This window comes from Dreissena polymorpha, chromosome 16 (genome assembly GCF_020536995.1).
Source record: "Dreissena polymorpha isolate Duluth1 chromosome 16, UMN_Dpol_1.0, whole genome shotgun sequence".
Lineage (NCBI taxonomy): Eukaryota > Metazoa > Mollusca > Bivalvia > Myida > Dreissenidae > Dreissena > Dreissena polymorpha.
Genome location: NC_068370.1, coordinates 15949303 through 15964168, shown reverse-complemented (window position 1 = coordinate 15964168; position 14866 = coordinate 15949303). Strand labels below are relative to the sequence as shown.

The window sequence follows — 14866 nt, the reverse complement described above, 5'->3', positions numbered from 1 at the left end:
AAACAGAGTTATGGCCCTTTGTATCTTGAAAAAATGCTTTTTACTATAGGCACTTTTGTGTCCGGAGCCATATCTTGGAAGTGCTTTGGCGGATTTCATTGAAACTTGGTATGAGGATATATATATGCATAAGAGGATGATGCACCCCAAATGGCATTGTATACCATCTGTTAAAAACAGAGTTATGGCCCTTTGTATCTTGAGAAAATGCTTTGTACTATAGGCACTTTTGTGTCTGGAGCCATATCTTGGAAGTGCTTTGGCGGATTTCATTGAAACTTGGTATGAGTATATATCCCCCGCCAGAGGCGGAGGGATATTGTTTTGGCGTTGTCCAGCTGTCCGTCCGGCTGTCCGTCCGTCCGTCATTTTTGTGTCTGGAGCCATATTTTGGAAGTGCTTTGGCGGATTTCATTGAAACTTGGTATGAGTATATATCCCCCGCCAGAGGCCAGAGGCGGAGGGATATTGTTTTGGCGTTAAAGTGCCAGATTCATTTGAATTATTTTGTTGTTACCTATTATATTTATGAAGTAAGCCATCATCCTCTCAAACATCATCATGGAGTTGAAGTATGATTTACAAAGTGAATACATGTGACTAATCATGTTTCCAAAATGACACCAATGATTCCCGTACCCAATGATGGATGATTAACCATAAAAACATTTCCAGGTATGTCATGGCAGATGTTGTGTTCACTCTGCAACAATCTGAAAATTGAGTGTATATAAACATTGAATGTTTTTGTGGAAAACGCACGACTTATAAATTCACCTAAATAAATTTTGAAGGCTCAAGAACCTTCCTCTCTCTTAGTTTTGAGTTATTGTCCTCTGTCCGTCCATCTGTCAGTATGTTCATCCGTCCGATTTGCACTCATCCTCAAACAAAGCATTTGTTGCGGGGGGGGGGGGGGGGGGGGGGGGGGGATATCAATTCTACGAATATGCTTGTTATTATTATTATACCGGATTTATATAGCGCCCTTTTCATGCAAGAGTGCACGTTCAAAGGCGCTTAGTAGTAGTAGCAGCAGCAGCAGCACTAGTAGCAGCAGTAGTAGTAGCAGTAGAAGTTGCAGGTGAAGTAGTAGTTATTTTACTACTACTACTGCTGCTTCTACTGCTACTACTACTACTACTACTTCTGCTGCTACTGCTGCTGTCACTGCTTCTGCTACTACTGATTTACTTTGGCTGTTTACTCTGCTAGTTACACACTAGGAAATAGTGGGTTTTATATACCAACTCCCTACTGCCATTTTGTGGGATATATATACCACTTGTTCATGCCTTTGATAGGTTTGCTAGAGAAAGCTGTGATCTAAGCAGATTTTATTCAAGTAAGTCACACATGTCATGCTCTGTTGCACTTTTATCATTTGAACATCATAAATTGGTGTTATTGGGCAGTCTCTGATGCATGAAAAATGATATAGTATTATGTATGGGGACTGTTTATACAAATATATTATACACATACCAAGCATAATTGATGGTTTAATAGCTGGATATATCCATATGTGGGTGTTTGATGTTTGTGTACATGTATGAACTGGACTGCCTCAGGTTAAAACGCTGTTTGTGCTGACTGATACAATGCTGTATTGACTTGATTCACAGCAGGTAACTATGTGAGAGATATGTGTAATGCTGATGGTTAATGATTTTGATTAAGATGTGGTATGTAAATAGTAAAAATGTATTTTGTAATGCATATTATTATATGTATTAATTAAATCCTCGTGCAGTTTTATGTTAGCTTCTTGCATAATTATATGATGAAATCTTTTTAAAATGGTTGGTACATATGGTGGATTACCAGTACTGTTTTATCTATAGCAGTTGCTATAGAAATTGTGTGCTTTTGCAAACTATGTTTTCATGCAAATCATATTTATGCCCCCCTTTGAAGAAGAGGGGGTATATTGTTTTGCTCATGTCGGTCTGTATGTCCGTTCGTCCACCAGATGGTTTCCCGATGATAACCCAAGAACGCTTTTGCCTAGGTACATTGATCATGACTCGCAGATGACCCCTATTGATTTTCAGGTCAAAGGTCAAGGTCACGGTGACTTGACACAGTAAATTGGTTTCCGGATGAAAACACAAGAAAACTTACGCCTAGGATCATGAAACTTCATAGGTACATTGATCATCGCTCGCAGATAACCCCTATTGATTTTCAGGTCATGAGGTCAAAGGTCAAGGTCACAGTACCAAAAAACGTATTCACACAATGGCTGCCACTACAACTGACAGCCCATATGGGGGGCATGCATGTTTTACAAACAGCCCTTGTTATCATATTTGTTGTACCAGATGTATTTAACAAGGAATGATACATAAAATATATGCATAGCTCTGTGTACAGGATTATTATCTTTAAATTCTATAATAAAAAATCTTAGCAATTCATGTGTAGTTATTAACCCCCCTTCAAAGTAGTGGGGGTATTATTGCTTTGCTTTTTAACCAGGTTTTCCGAAGGAAAAAACTGGTTATTAGATTGGCGAATGCGGGCGGGCTGGCTGGCTGGCGGGCTGGCGGAACAAGCTTGTCCGGGCCATAACTATGTCGTTCATTGTCAGATTTTAAAATCATTTGGCACATTTGTTCACCATCATTGGACGGTGTGTCGCCCGAAATAATTACGTCGATATCTCCAAGGTCAAGGTCACACTTTGAGTTCAAAGGTCAAAAATGGCCATAAATGAGCTTGTCCGAGCCATAACTATGTCGTTCATTGTCAGATTTTAAAATCATTTGGCACATTTGTTCACCATCATTGGACGGTGTGTCGCGCGAAATAATTACGTCGATATCTCCAAGGTCAAGGTCACACTTTGAGTTCAAAGGTCAAAAATGGCCATAAATGAGCTTGTCCTGGCCATAACTATGTCATTCATTGTGAGATTTTAAAATCATTTGGCACATTTGTTCACCATCATGGGACGGTGTGTCGCACGAAAGAATCACGTCAATATCTCCAATGTCAAGGTCGCCACGACTAAAAATAGATTTTAAAAAAAAACAAACTTACAAAGGGGGTTAATTTTGTTTGTTCATTTCAAAAGTTCAGTTTGAGTTTCTCCCTTTATCAGATTTTTTTTTCACAATGAAAACCTGGTTTTGTGACAATTTTGTCCCTTGTTTCCGTTGGTCTGTCACTCCAAAGACCTGTCATTTCCGCAGTTGATCTTAAGAACGATTTGACCCTCAACATGTAAATTGACATGATGGTTACTAGATACCTATCAATTTTGAGGTCAGGTCAATGTCACAGTGGCTTGCCACAGCAGATTTGTGTCAACGAGATGAAGGTTGAAGGTCATTGGGTCTTTTAACAATTAACATGTTTCTCCACTATTTTACAAGAATGTTTTTACCTGCAATCATTTGAATTAGTGTAGAGGTTAAATTTAAACAAGTGCAAAGGTCAAATCTCATGGACTTGTATCCTTGTATCCAGCGATGGTATTCTAAATGACATTTTTTTCTATTGATCATGTAAATAAATATGCAGTTTACTTGGGACGCAATTTTGATTTTGATGTCAAAAATCAAGGTCACATTGCTTGTAACAGGAAATTTATTTTCTTATACAATAACATTATAATGCTTTGACTTACAATCATTGTGTAATTGGGTGGAAAGTAAGAAGTCTTCAAAAATTGAAGCCATCATGTCAAATGTAAAGTTCACAAGCGCTTATATCGCGACATTGGTTTCTATGAAATATCCAGATAATTCTTAGGATAATTCATACATTTATAAATTAGTTTCCTGGTTTTTAGTCTTGACAAAGCTGAGTCCTTATGAATTTTAAATCAAGAGATCCAAGGTCAAGGTCACAGAAAAGTCATTGCTACAAGTCAACATGCAGAAATGTTTTTCAAACTTCTCTTGTTTTTTATCATGTTCATTTGATTTCTTTCAGCTCCTTCCATTTTATTGTTAATGTGAGATAAGGGTGATTACATTCAAATTCTGCAATCTTTGATCAGAAAACCCTGTGGCTTTCACTGCTGTACCAGTAATTGATATAAGTAAAATGTATGCGTGCAGCAATTTTCATTATGGTGACTGATAATTGTAAATGCTTATATTATCATGGCAACTTAACAAATACTTGAGAAAGTTTTCACATTGTCTCGGTCCTGAGGGCATATCTGTACACACATCAAGCCAGTTTGTCTAAACCTGGATAGAAACACATTTGCTAATATAAACAAGTTTTAATTGGGCTTTTAAAGTGCACTGTGTATTAAGATAATAACTTTACAAATGTTATATTAAAAATACTATGATTTTAAGTGCTTATACTAGTTTTGCTTTATTGCGAAAACATTCTGTAATGTCAAAAATGTTTTTAGAGCATTATGCAATCATGTAATTCAGGTTCAAATTCAGATTATAAACAACCATTCAGTTATGTCGTAATACTAAATATACCTTAGGTCTTTCCAATACAATTAAACAATGGCCATGTCAATTTTAGTAGTTTTGCAGGTTACTTGAACTGTTTTATATAGAAAATGACCAAATAGTTAAGCAAAATTTGCTAAGAATCTTCAATAAGACCAAGTCTTATCCCTGCATCTTACTTTGCTGATGTAACCTATAATGATAGTGTTTTATTACAAAACAAGAGATAAAACAAGATAACATGCGAATTCCATTCTCTTTTATTGACTTTGGGTTTTAGTGTGCAACTGTATATCTCAGCATTAAAAGCTTCTGTCAAGCCAGTTTTTTTCCCCCGATATATCGGGCTATTGGATTATAGCGGTTGTGACACAAGGTTATTGCGGAGTGCGAACAGAAGTATGGGGCCCTCTGCTAAAGCAATGGCTGCCCATATATTGGTAGATGGCTGTGCTTCATTGATTTGCCTGAATTCTCAGTAAGCCAGTCAGGTGCCCAGCTTGATTGCTATCATTAGGAGAATGTCATATTGATTGAAATGGGGTGTCAATTATACCAGACTTCATGGAAACTCGTTGGATTTAACATCTTATTGACAGCTAGTATTTAATGATGACAAGACCTTGTTTGTGATAAAGATACGGCACTTTCTAATGGAGATTTTTCAAAACTTTCTTTGATTGATTCTCAGTACACGTGCAGATACAAATCTTATGTAAACGAGTTAAACTATGGAATAAAATATTATGTAAACATATAGATCTTCAAATGCTCCTGATAATAATTGGATGAAAGTGAGCGTTTGTATGAACATATACTGAAATGCTCACAAGTTACCATAGCCTATGAGAAAATAGGTCGGATTCTATCTTAAACTTTCAGTAAGTACATGTATATCATATGTATTTGTATTGTGCTTAATATAAGTAGTAAAGTTTCTTTCACATTTCATTGTTACAAGTTATATGGATTTTAGCACAGTATATACATTTTTAGCTCGGCTCTTTTTTTAGAGAAAACCCGAGGTTTTGTCATAGCCAGCTCGTCGTGTCATGTCAGTCGTAGTGTCTGCCATCCGCGTTGTGCTAAAACCTTAACATTTTGTTAAGGTTTTGAACATTGGCTCTAAAATAAAGTGCTTCCACCTACAACTTTGAAACTTCATATGTAGCTGCACCTTGATGAGTTCTACACGCCACACCCATTTTTGGTTCACTAGGTCGAAGGTCCAAGTCACTGTGACCTCTAAAAAAAGACAAAAAAAAAAACTGACAAGCTTTCATTTATTTAAAAATGCACCTGCAGCCGAGCGTTGGCTACCGTTATGCGGTGCTCTTGTTTTACAATTGTAACAATTTATGAGCATTTACAGATTATCATGGTTGATGATAAAGCTAAGGCATATAATGATAATCACATTAATCAGCTAATGGAGGAAACAAACTCATGATAATGTGAGATAACCGCTTAGAACTGTGATAGGATTGAATTAGAATTATGCTGTTTTTACTGAGATAAAGTATCATACCTGTTCATGTGAGTTTTACATCAAAACTGTTTTACCCCTGATAAGACCAATTTTTTTTTTTTTTTTTAATTCAATATCATACATATAATGTAAACATGTATATGATCATACAACACAGTGATTGTATAAAGCAATAAAGTTCACACATGTTATACAAGATATGCTAATATATATAAATATTTTTTTTTTAGAGAGAAAAGAAAAGAACAACAGAGGAATAGTTATGAAAAATGATGAGTTGTATAAAGTCGGAAGAAAGCATACTGTATTTGTGTGTTTAGTTGTATATTCACAATGATCTTGTTAGATTGAAAAAAATTATATAAACAAAAACTATATTAGAAAGATAAAAAAAAACTGTTTTAGGAAGATAAACTAACATTAGAGTGAAATGTATATAAGTGGACAAAACATTATGAGAATTTAATCCGATTCCATTTTTGTTCAAAGATTTGTAATGTGTCATTACTAAGAGCTATTTCTTTCTCAATCTGGATTTTTAGTTTAAGACTATGGACAAAACAATTAAAATTTGGTACTTGTTTTTTGTACTTCATGTTTAAGATAAAATATTTCATCAATATAACCATAAAATTCACAATATTATTACCGTCTATTGATTTCAATGAGTTAATTCCGAAACTTACATTTAAGAAAGATAGTTTAACATTTAGTTGCTGTTGTTCAAGAAAAGATGTTAATTGATTCCAAATAGGCTGGATGTGTTTGCACTCCCAAAAAAGATGTTCTATAGTTTCAATGTTTTCACTGCAGAAGTCACACAGATTTGAGTTAGATAGTTTGCATTTAAAGAGATATTTATTTGTAGCTATAATTCTATGGATGTATTTATATTGAAAATTTCTCAGTGTGCTTTCAATAGTTGCTTTATATGGCATGGTAAATATGTGTTTCCAATTAAGTTCATTTTCTCCAAAAAGGACTTGCCATTTATTTTGGATTTTGGAGTTTTCCGTAGGGTTTTTAATTTGTAGTTTGTAAAATATTTTATTTGTTTTGTTTTTTCTTCCAAGTATGTTTTCTACAAATGTTGTTTGAGTACATGGTGTATTATTTGTATTGATTTCAGATTTAATATGTATGGGTATGCTTTTGATTAGTGTGTAGTACTTTAGAAAATTATTTGAAGGTATTCCGTATAAGTAGCATATATTATCAAAAGAGTAGAAATCCTTAATTCTATAGTCATATAATTGGTCGACATATTTAATGCTTCGTTCAAACCAATCTTTATAGAAAAACGTCTTATTGTTTGAAGTTATGTCTTTATTGTTCCATAAAATTGTTTTACTGCTGGTTTGGGTTTCTAAGTTATGAATGACATCACTCCACGCTGATAGAACATCAGACAGAAATATGTTTTCGTTTGCAATTTCATGTAAGATAGTATTGCTGATGTTACATTCAAAGAGTAAGGAGTCACCATATTTTTTTAGGATATTCTGGTAGAATAATTTCCATTTACTCGTATTGGTATTATCTAGGTATCTTTTAACCCAGTTGCATTTGATTGCATTCAAGAATGAGTCAATGTTCGTTAATTGGATACCTCCATTTTCTACAGATTGAATTAACTGAGTTCTTTTTATTTTATCAGGCTTACCATCCCATATGAAGTTAAATATTGCTGATTTTATATCGTTAATAACATCATTTGGTGGATTTGGGAGAACTGTTAATACATATATTAATTTAGGAAGTGCAAACGTTTTCAATACTGTGTTTTTTCCGATTAGTGTAAGTTTACGATGATGCCATGATTTTAAGCAGTTTTTAAATTTCTGTAATTTAGGTAGTATGTTTTTAAGAACTGTATCCTTTTCATTATTTGTGAAAGTAATTCCTAACGTTGTGGCTTCATCGGAAGTCCAATTGAATTTCATTTCTTTTTTATATAGAACATTACTTTGTTTTAATTTACCTACTCGTAGCACAGTACATTTACTTTTGTTTAGTTTTAGACCCGATGTCATTCCGTAAAGGGTTAGCGACTCTATTAGGTTATGGAAAGAATCGTAATTGTCGTTTAAAAAGTAAGTTGCATCGTCAGCAAATAGGGATTGTTTGATTTCTTCGTCAGGTTCTAGTGATATGCCTTTTATGTGTTTATTTGATTGTATGTGATGTGATAGATACTCGATGCAAATAATAAATAGCGATGATGAGAGTGGACATCCTTGTCGAACCCCCCGTTCGATGTTAAAACTGTTTGAAAAGAAGCCATTGTTAATGATTATACTATTAATATCGGTATAGAAAAGTTTGACCCATTGAATGAGACTTTCACCAAAGTTCATATTTTCTAAGCAGGAGAACATAAATGAATGATCAAGCGAATCGAATGCCTTTTCAAAGTCTGCAAAGAATATTAGACCAGGACTATTTGAATTGTTGAAATAGTTTATGCATTCTTGGATAAGACGAACGTTTTCACCAATGTAACGTCCTTTTATGAAACCAGATTGAGATTTTGAAATAATTGATGGTAATATTTTTTTATTCTGTTTGCTATACTTTTAGTTGCAATTTTATAATCATTGTTTAGTAAACTAATTGGGCGCCAGTTTGATAAGGATTCTAAGTTTTTTCCAGGTTTTGGAATAAGTGATATAATACCTTGTTTTTGTAGGGTAGTTAAGTTTTCATTGTTAAATGAAAAGTTAAGTGAATTAATTAGATGTGTTTTTATATCATTCCAGAATATTTTATAAAATTCGATTGTGATGCCATCAGATCCTGGGCTTTTGTTATTTTGCATTTCTTTTAGGGCTAATCCACATTCATATTCATTAAGCAATCCGTCGCACAGTTGTTTTTCCTCCTGGTTTAAAGCGTGATGTGTATTTTTAAAAAGGGTGTTATTTTCAACATTTTTTCGTTTATAGAGGGTTTCGAAAAATAAACGTTGTTCTTCTAGTATTTGAGTTCTGTTTGTTATATCTTTGCCATTGACTACTAATTTGTGTACAGTTTTTTGTTCACTTCTACGTTTTTCAATGTTTGCGAAATATTTTGTGTTTTTTTCATTGTGTTCAACATGCTGAGCACGCGCTCTTAGTATTATTCCATTGAGATGTGTATGATAGATTCCATCTAATATTTGTTTTTTTAATGTTATTTCATTTTCAATGTCGGTGGTATCATTTGTGTTTGTTTGGTGCAATTGTTTTTCAAGTGTTTCAATGGTTTTGATGGTTTCAGTTTCAAGTTTGTGTGTTTCTTTTTGTTTAAATGATGTGTATCTAATTGTTGTGTTGCGTATATTTCCTTTAATTACTTCCCATAAGGTGTTTGGGTTTGCATCTTTATTATTTTGAACTGTATTTAATATTTCCTGTTTTATTTGTGTTTGATATTGTGTATCTAATAAGATGCTGTTGTTAATTTTAAAGTATCCTGGGCCTCTTTCAGGTTGTATATTGTGCAGTTTAAGTTCAACTAGAGAGTGGTCAGTCATGAATCCTGGTTTTATGTTGCATGTGTCAATAATGTTGCAAAGAGATTCAGATATTAAAAAATAGTCTAATCTACAAAATATTGTTGGTTTTGTGTTTGAGTGCCAGGTGAATTTGCTTTCGTTTGGATATATTGTACGCCAGATGTCTATCATATTGTAGTTTTCAATTATGTTATTTAAAATGTTTCTATTTTTAGGATGAGTATAAAGGTTTCCATTCTTTTTGTCTAATAATGGGTTAAGAACAGTATTAAAATCACCACCGATTATAATGTTTTTATCTTGGTTATTAATTATAAAGGATTGTAATGTTTCATAGAATGTGTAATCATCTATGTTAGGGCCGTAAACATTAATTAATGTTAATTCTGTTTCGTGTATTTTGATATCTATACTTGCTTGTCTGCCAATTATTATTTCGTTAAAGTTATTGACTGTGATACCTATATTATTTTTTATCAGAAAGGCAATGCCTTGTTTATTAGTATGTTGTCCACTAAGATAGATGTCTCCGTCCCATTCATCTTTTAAGGTTTGTGCTAAAGTATGTGTCAAGTGACTTTCTTGTAGTAGGCATATACTATATTTTTTTTCGTCTAACCATTTGAAGATTTTAATGCGTTTGTCTTTATTGTTTAGCCCTTTTACGTTCAGAGTGCATAATTTAATCATTTAAAGAGAGGGAGGGTGTGTAAATATTATTATGTGGGTTTGTCCAGTAAGTTTCTATTTTAAAGATGTCCGTGCATTCATACAAAATTAGAAAACAAAAATTAAAGATCCAAAAATATGAAGATTCTATAGACGTGAAGAAGTGAAAAGAAATAATGACAGAAGGAAGAAAAATGAGCTGTAAAATATGAGTCCCAAAACAGGTATCTTGGAGCAATATATATAATACAATATTCATAACTTTCAGCTTCTGCATGTTTAGACACAAACAATTCAGCAACTTAAACACAAACATACAGTATAAGAACAAAATAACAAAAAGTACAAAAGGAGGCTTAAGGTATAATGAATGATTGTGGTTGCAATCAAACATAGGGGCTTATTTACATTAAAATACATGATTTACAACATATGAAAATATATTATATGTAATTTTATGGGTAATGTATTATGTATGGTGAAACATAAACATGTGACAAACAAACTACTGTCTTCATAAATCACACAAATAAAACCCGAATGCAACAATGTATGATGGTTCATTTTATTTCTACTTTTCATATGTTTATAATTTAAATAATTATTAATTAAGCAATAAAGTTGGATAATTTGGAAAAATCTACACTTAAATATACTTATTACAAATACATTTGAGCTAAACATTTATTTATGGAAAGAAAAAACATCACCAGATATATTAAATTAAGGATTTTCATCAACCTTCGTGTATTGCAGATATCAATTATATTCATTGAAAACATTTAGTAAGAAAGAAAAAACACATCCCTAAAATGAAAGAATTTTCTTTGACATTCATATTTCTAATAATAAGAACATTTCGCAATAATTTTTAATATGGAAAGCTCACTTCATTCAGATTTACTTATTTCACAAAAACTGCATTTACACATACTTTTTACACATGTACACGTGTTAATCATATAATTAATGAAAGGATACATATCTCAGATAATAAGAGTTTTCATCAACGTTCACTTGTTGCAGATATCAATTACATTCATTTATAGACCTGACAATATTTAAAACATGTATCAAAACTTATTTATGTTCTAAAATATGTGTCCTTTACAGACTCTTATTTCAAACATTAATAAAGAAAATGAACAAGTCCGGTTGAATAATTAACCATTGTGATAAACTGCGTATGTTGTAAAGAACAATTACATTCATATCTATCTTCACATCTGAGATATAGTATACAAGAAAAGGCTAGTTTACAGTAGTTGTAGTTCTTACCACTCACAGTAGAATTATAAGCATATAGTAGTTTTAAAGGAGCCAATATAAGAACATGTAGTTTTATCTTGTCAAGCTTACATGTATAAAGGAAAATAATCATTGTGATCAGATAAACCGTTAGAATATAATTATAAGGATGTTTAATTTTCAATAATTTAAGAGCATCAGTAGAAATTGCAATTTACAATATATTTTTCTTTAAAGAGCAATACATTGTTCGTAATAGACCCATACGGATAGGTATAGGGATAACAATCATAAAATGTGCAACACAATCCTCTGTGCCAGAGTATGGAACATAATAAAAACAAGTACAATGTCTGTATTTACATTAAATACAACAGTTTCTGACTTTCAAAAAGGATGTAATTTAGTTCAATAGTTCCCCTGTAATGTTTGTACATCACTATGTAGGGTAGGTTTATTAATGCATACATTATCCACAAATCTTAATGCAGCAACCAGTCAATAACATGGGAATATTTACTGTTAATTATAACATTTGATGTGTAATTTACATAACCTTAGTTCATACATCTTCACAGATTTTAAAATTAATGGGATTAGTATTTTAAACTAGATAAGGACTATGTTCTGCACTGTATTATTGCATACGTGCTATATGGTCATGCTAAAAATAGAAAGTATGATTCTATAGTCAATTTTTCAATCCAACAGGTGATTTTATAGTTAGTATCTTTATTTACTTATGTGATTGCTGCTTGCAGTTAATCGTAGTTTTTGGTAAAGGCTATATGGTCATGCTAAAAATAGAAACTATAAATCTATAGTCTATTTTTTTATCCAGCCGGTGATTATATAGTTAGTATCTTTATTTACTTGTGTGATTTCTGCTTTCGATTAATCAATTGCTAATTTCTACAAATTTAGACATAAACTGTTTTGTTTTTTTGTTTTAGAAAAAAAATTGTATTAATGTCTTTTTTTAAAGTTATATGATTATTCCAAAGATTAGGTTAAGGTGTTTGTTAAACATCTACGTACATAAATTTTAGAAGATAACAACACAAACGGGTTCAACATAGAACAGATTAAAGCTAAAAATGCGCTGTTTTGGTTTTACATGTAATATAGATGTACAGTCATAAAATTAGAAACATACCACTTATGCAAGTAATGTTCATTTCTCCGGGTGTCCGCTCACGCCATTTCTTCTATATTGCCTGAAGCTTTCGATAACATCATTCACATTATCATATATGTCGAATTTGATTCGCTCACCGGCAACAGTTTGTCCATATACCGCACCATTAAAATACCACGCACTGTCAATATTTGGATGCAGAAGAAGCCTGTTGATTAAGCCCTGGTTCGGTTTCGTGACATCGTCAACCAGCTTGTAACCGTTGCTCTTCATTGGAGCCCGTTTCCGCATGATGGCAGATTTCGCAGAGTTGTTGCGTAGCTTTATAAGTACGGGGCGAATCTGCCCCCTCTTGGTAGGGATACGGTGCAATGCCACTATATCTATTGGTTGAAGGTCAACTTCCGTGTGGGTCTTCAGAATTTGTCCTACAGTTTTTGCAAGTGTTATTTCATTTTCTTCTTTAGCTTCTGGTATATTGAGGATTTTTATGTTGTTTTTCCTCGAATATTGTTCGTTGTAGTTTGCCTTTTTATGTGCAGTTTTACTTATGCCATAGGTTTTTTCAATTTGCTCATTTATGGTTTTGTTTTTGATCTCATTGGTCTTTTCGAGATGTTCAATTTTTTCTCTTAGGCTTTTATTTTCGAAGTCTAGGCTGTCCATTTTGGATTGCATATCATTTACTTTTTCGTTGATCATTTGTTCAATTTTTTTGTGTGTGCTGTGTTCAAGGTTTTTCATAAGATTTGTGACTGTGTTCATTATCAGCTGTTCAACTTCATCTTTTTTTAGCATGCCTTTGACATCATCCCTTAAATTTGTAATTCCCTCATTCATGACTTGAAGTTGTACCTGTATTGAATTCAGTTCCTCCATACTTGAGTTACTGTTATCACTATTGTCTGGCCTGTATTTTTTGACAGCAGGCTTTGTCTGTGGCTTAGTCCCCGTGAAACTAAGTTTTGGCTGGTTTTTTGTTGTCTCGTTGCTCATGGTTTAATTGGTACAAGTACAGTTTTTTTTTAAAGTAGATAATTGATAATCACTATAGTCAATGGTTATAATCCTTTTGTAATCCTTTTACACTCTGCTGATGTTTAGGGGTTTTGTCCAGGTGAAATTTGATGTTTGTCCTACAGGTAAACACTTAGGTGTCACAAAAATATTTAAATCTTTTGATATCTACTTCTTCAAACTACTATTTTATCACATAACTTTTCCAGGTTTCACTTTTTTACAGCATCTATTAGTACTTCATGCACATGTTGCACTATAAATTACTACTTTTACTCCACTATATGCATGTATTTTAATGCTTTTTTGAAGAGCAAATTTATCCACACATCTCTCCAAGATGACCTTGACCCCTTAGACCAATTTTTATCAAAGAATTTTATTAAGTAATTTATGTTTTAAATATTTTTCAAAATGATTTTGAAGATCTGTTTGCTGATTGTTAGTAAAGTGAAAATGGCTATGTGTAACTAACATAAAACCAGTAACTTGCAGTCTGTTCAGGTTATATGCTGTTTGCTGCTCATCAGTATCTAAGGGTTGGCAATGAATTATTTAAAACTTGAATCTAGTAAGAAAGGCCTTTAATAAAATTAAATTTCTAAGGGACTACAAATGTGTCAAAAACGTATCTAGTGGTAAATTGTTCAAGCTAAAACACAAATGGCAAAACATGTTTATCAGGGCTATCAGTATAAACAGAAGATGGAGAGTAATTTACTCCCAATTGTATGTCACCAGTGCTGAAATTGCATGAATTAAAATTGAATTCTTCAAGACAATTCGTAACATTTCCAATGTCCGCCTATAATTAAGGACGGATTCTAATAATAATTAAAAGTTAACAACACTCTTTATGGAATGAAAAACATGACTGTAGTGAAAGAAAAGCTGCATTTAAAGTAAAGGTATCAGTATTAGCTGTGAAAATTCTTATGCATATATTAATGCCTATTAATATAAAAAACTTACAAACTCTCTTAAGCAGATGCTCAGATAGTGAACCTACATGTATAGGTGCTCCAGTTTTTGAGAACATCCAACTTACACACCAGGACCTTAAAATCCTGAATATTTGTATGGATTCAAACAACTTAAGTGCACTATTTCTCTCAAAACATTTCTGAGTTATACATTATTCATAACCAATTTGTTATCAAACCACTGATGTTGGGGTAGATTCTTGGCTGTAAGTCCTTGACAAATTGGTTTATGCATAATATACCAGGCCTTGATAAATCCACTCGTACGCTCAAATTCGCAAGTGCAGTTTAAGGACGCATCACCGGCAGCGCAAGTGCTTTTTCCCGGTTGGTTAATATTAATCCAATGCTAAAATTCCTGCAACTCTGATAAAAGCGTAAACAACTTGCAGT

The 14866-nt window shown here is 32.8% G+C and overlaps 1 protein-coding gene across 10 annotated transcripts in view; it reads left to right on the top strand.

The window, feature by feature from the left end:
- The window catches only part of LOC127862981 (choline transporter-like protein 1), a 103561-nt gene that overhangs the window by 7902 nt on the left and 80793 nt on the right, over nucleotides 1-14866 (top strand). The window contains exon 1 of one of the 10 annotated variants that reach the window (XM_052402263.1): nucleotides 1236-1345. The exons of 6 other annotated variants lie outside the window; for them this stretch is intronic. The gene's annotated coding sequence lies outside the window, so the exon portion shown is untranslated. Of the gene's footprint in view, nucleotides 1-1235; nucleotides 1346-1502; nucleotides 1629-1662; nucleotides 1686-4793; nucleotides 5312-14866 lie in introns of those variants that run through there. 3 more of the 10 variants (XM_052402264.1, XM_052402272.1, XM_052402267.1) reach the window with 3 other exon arrangements.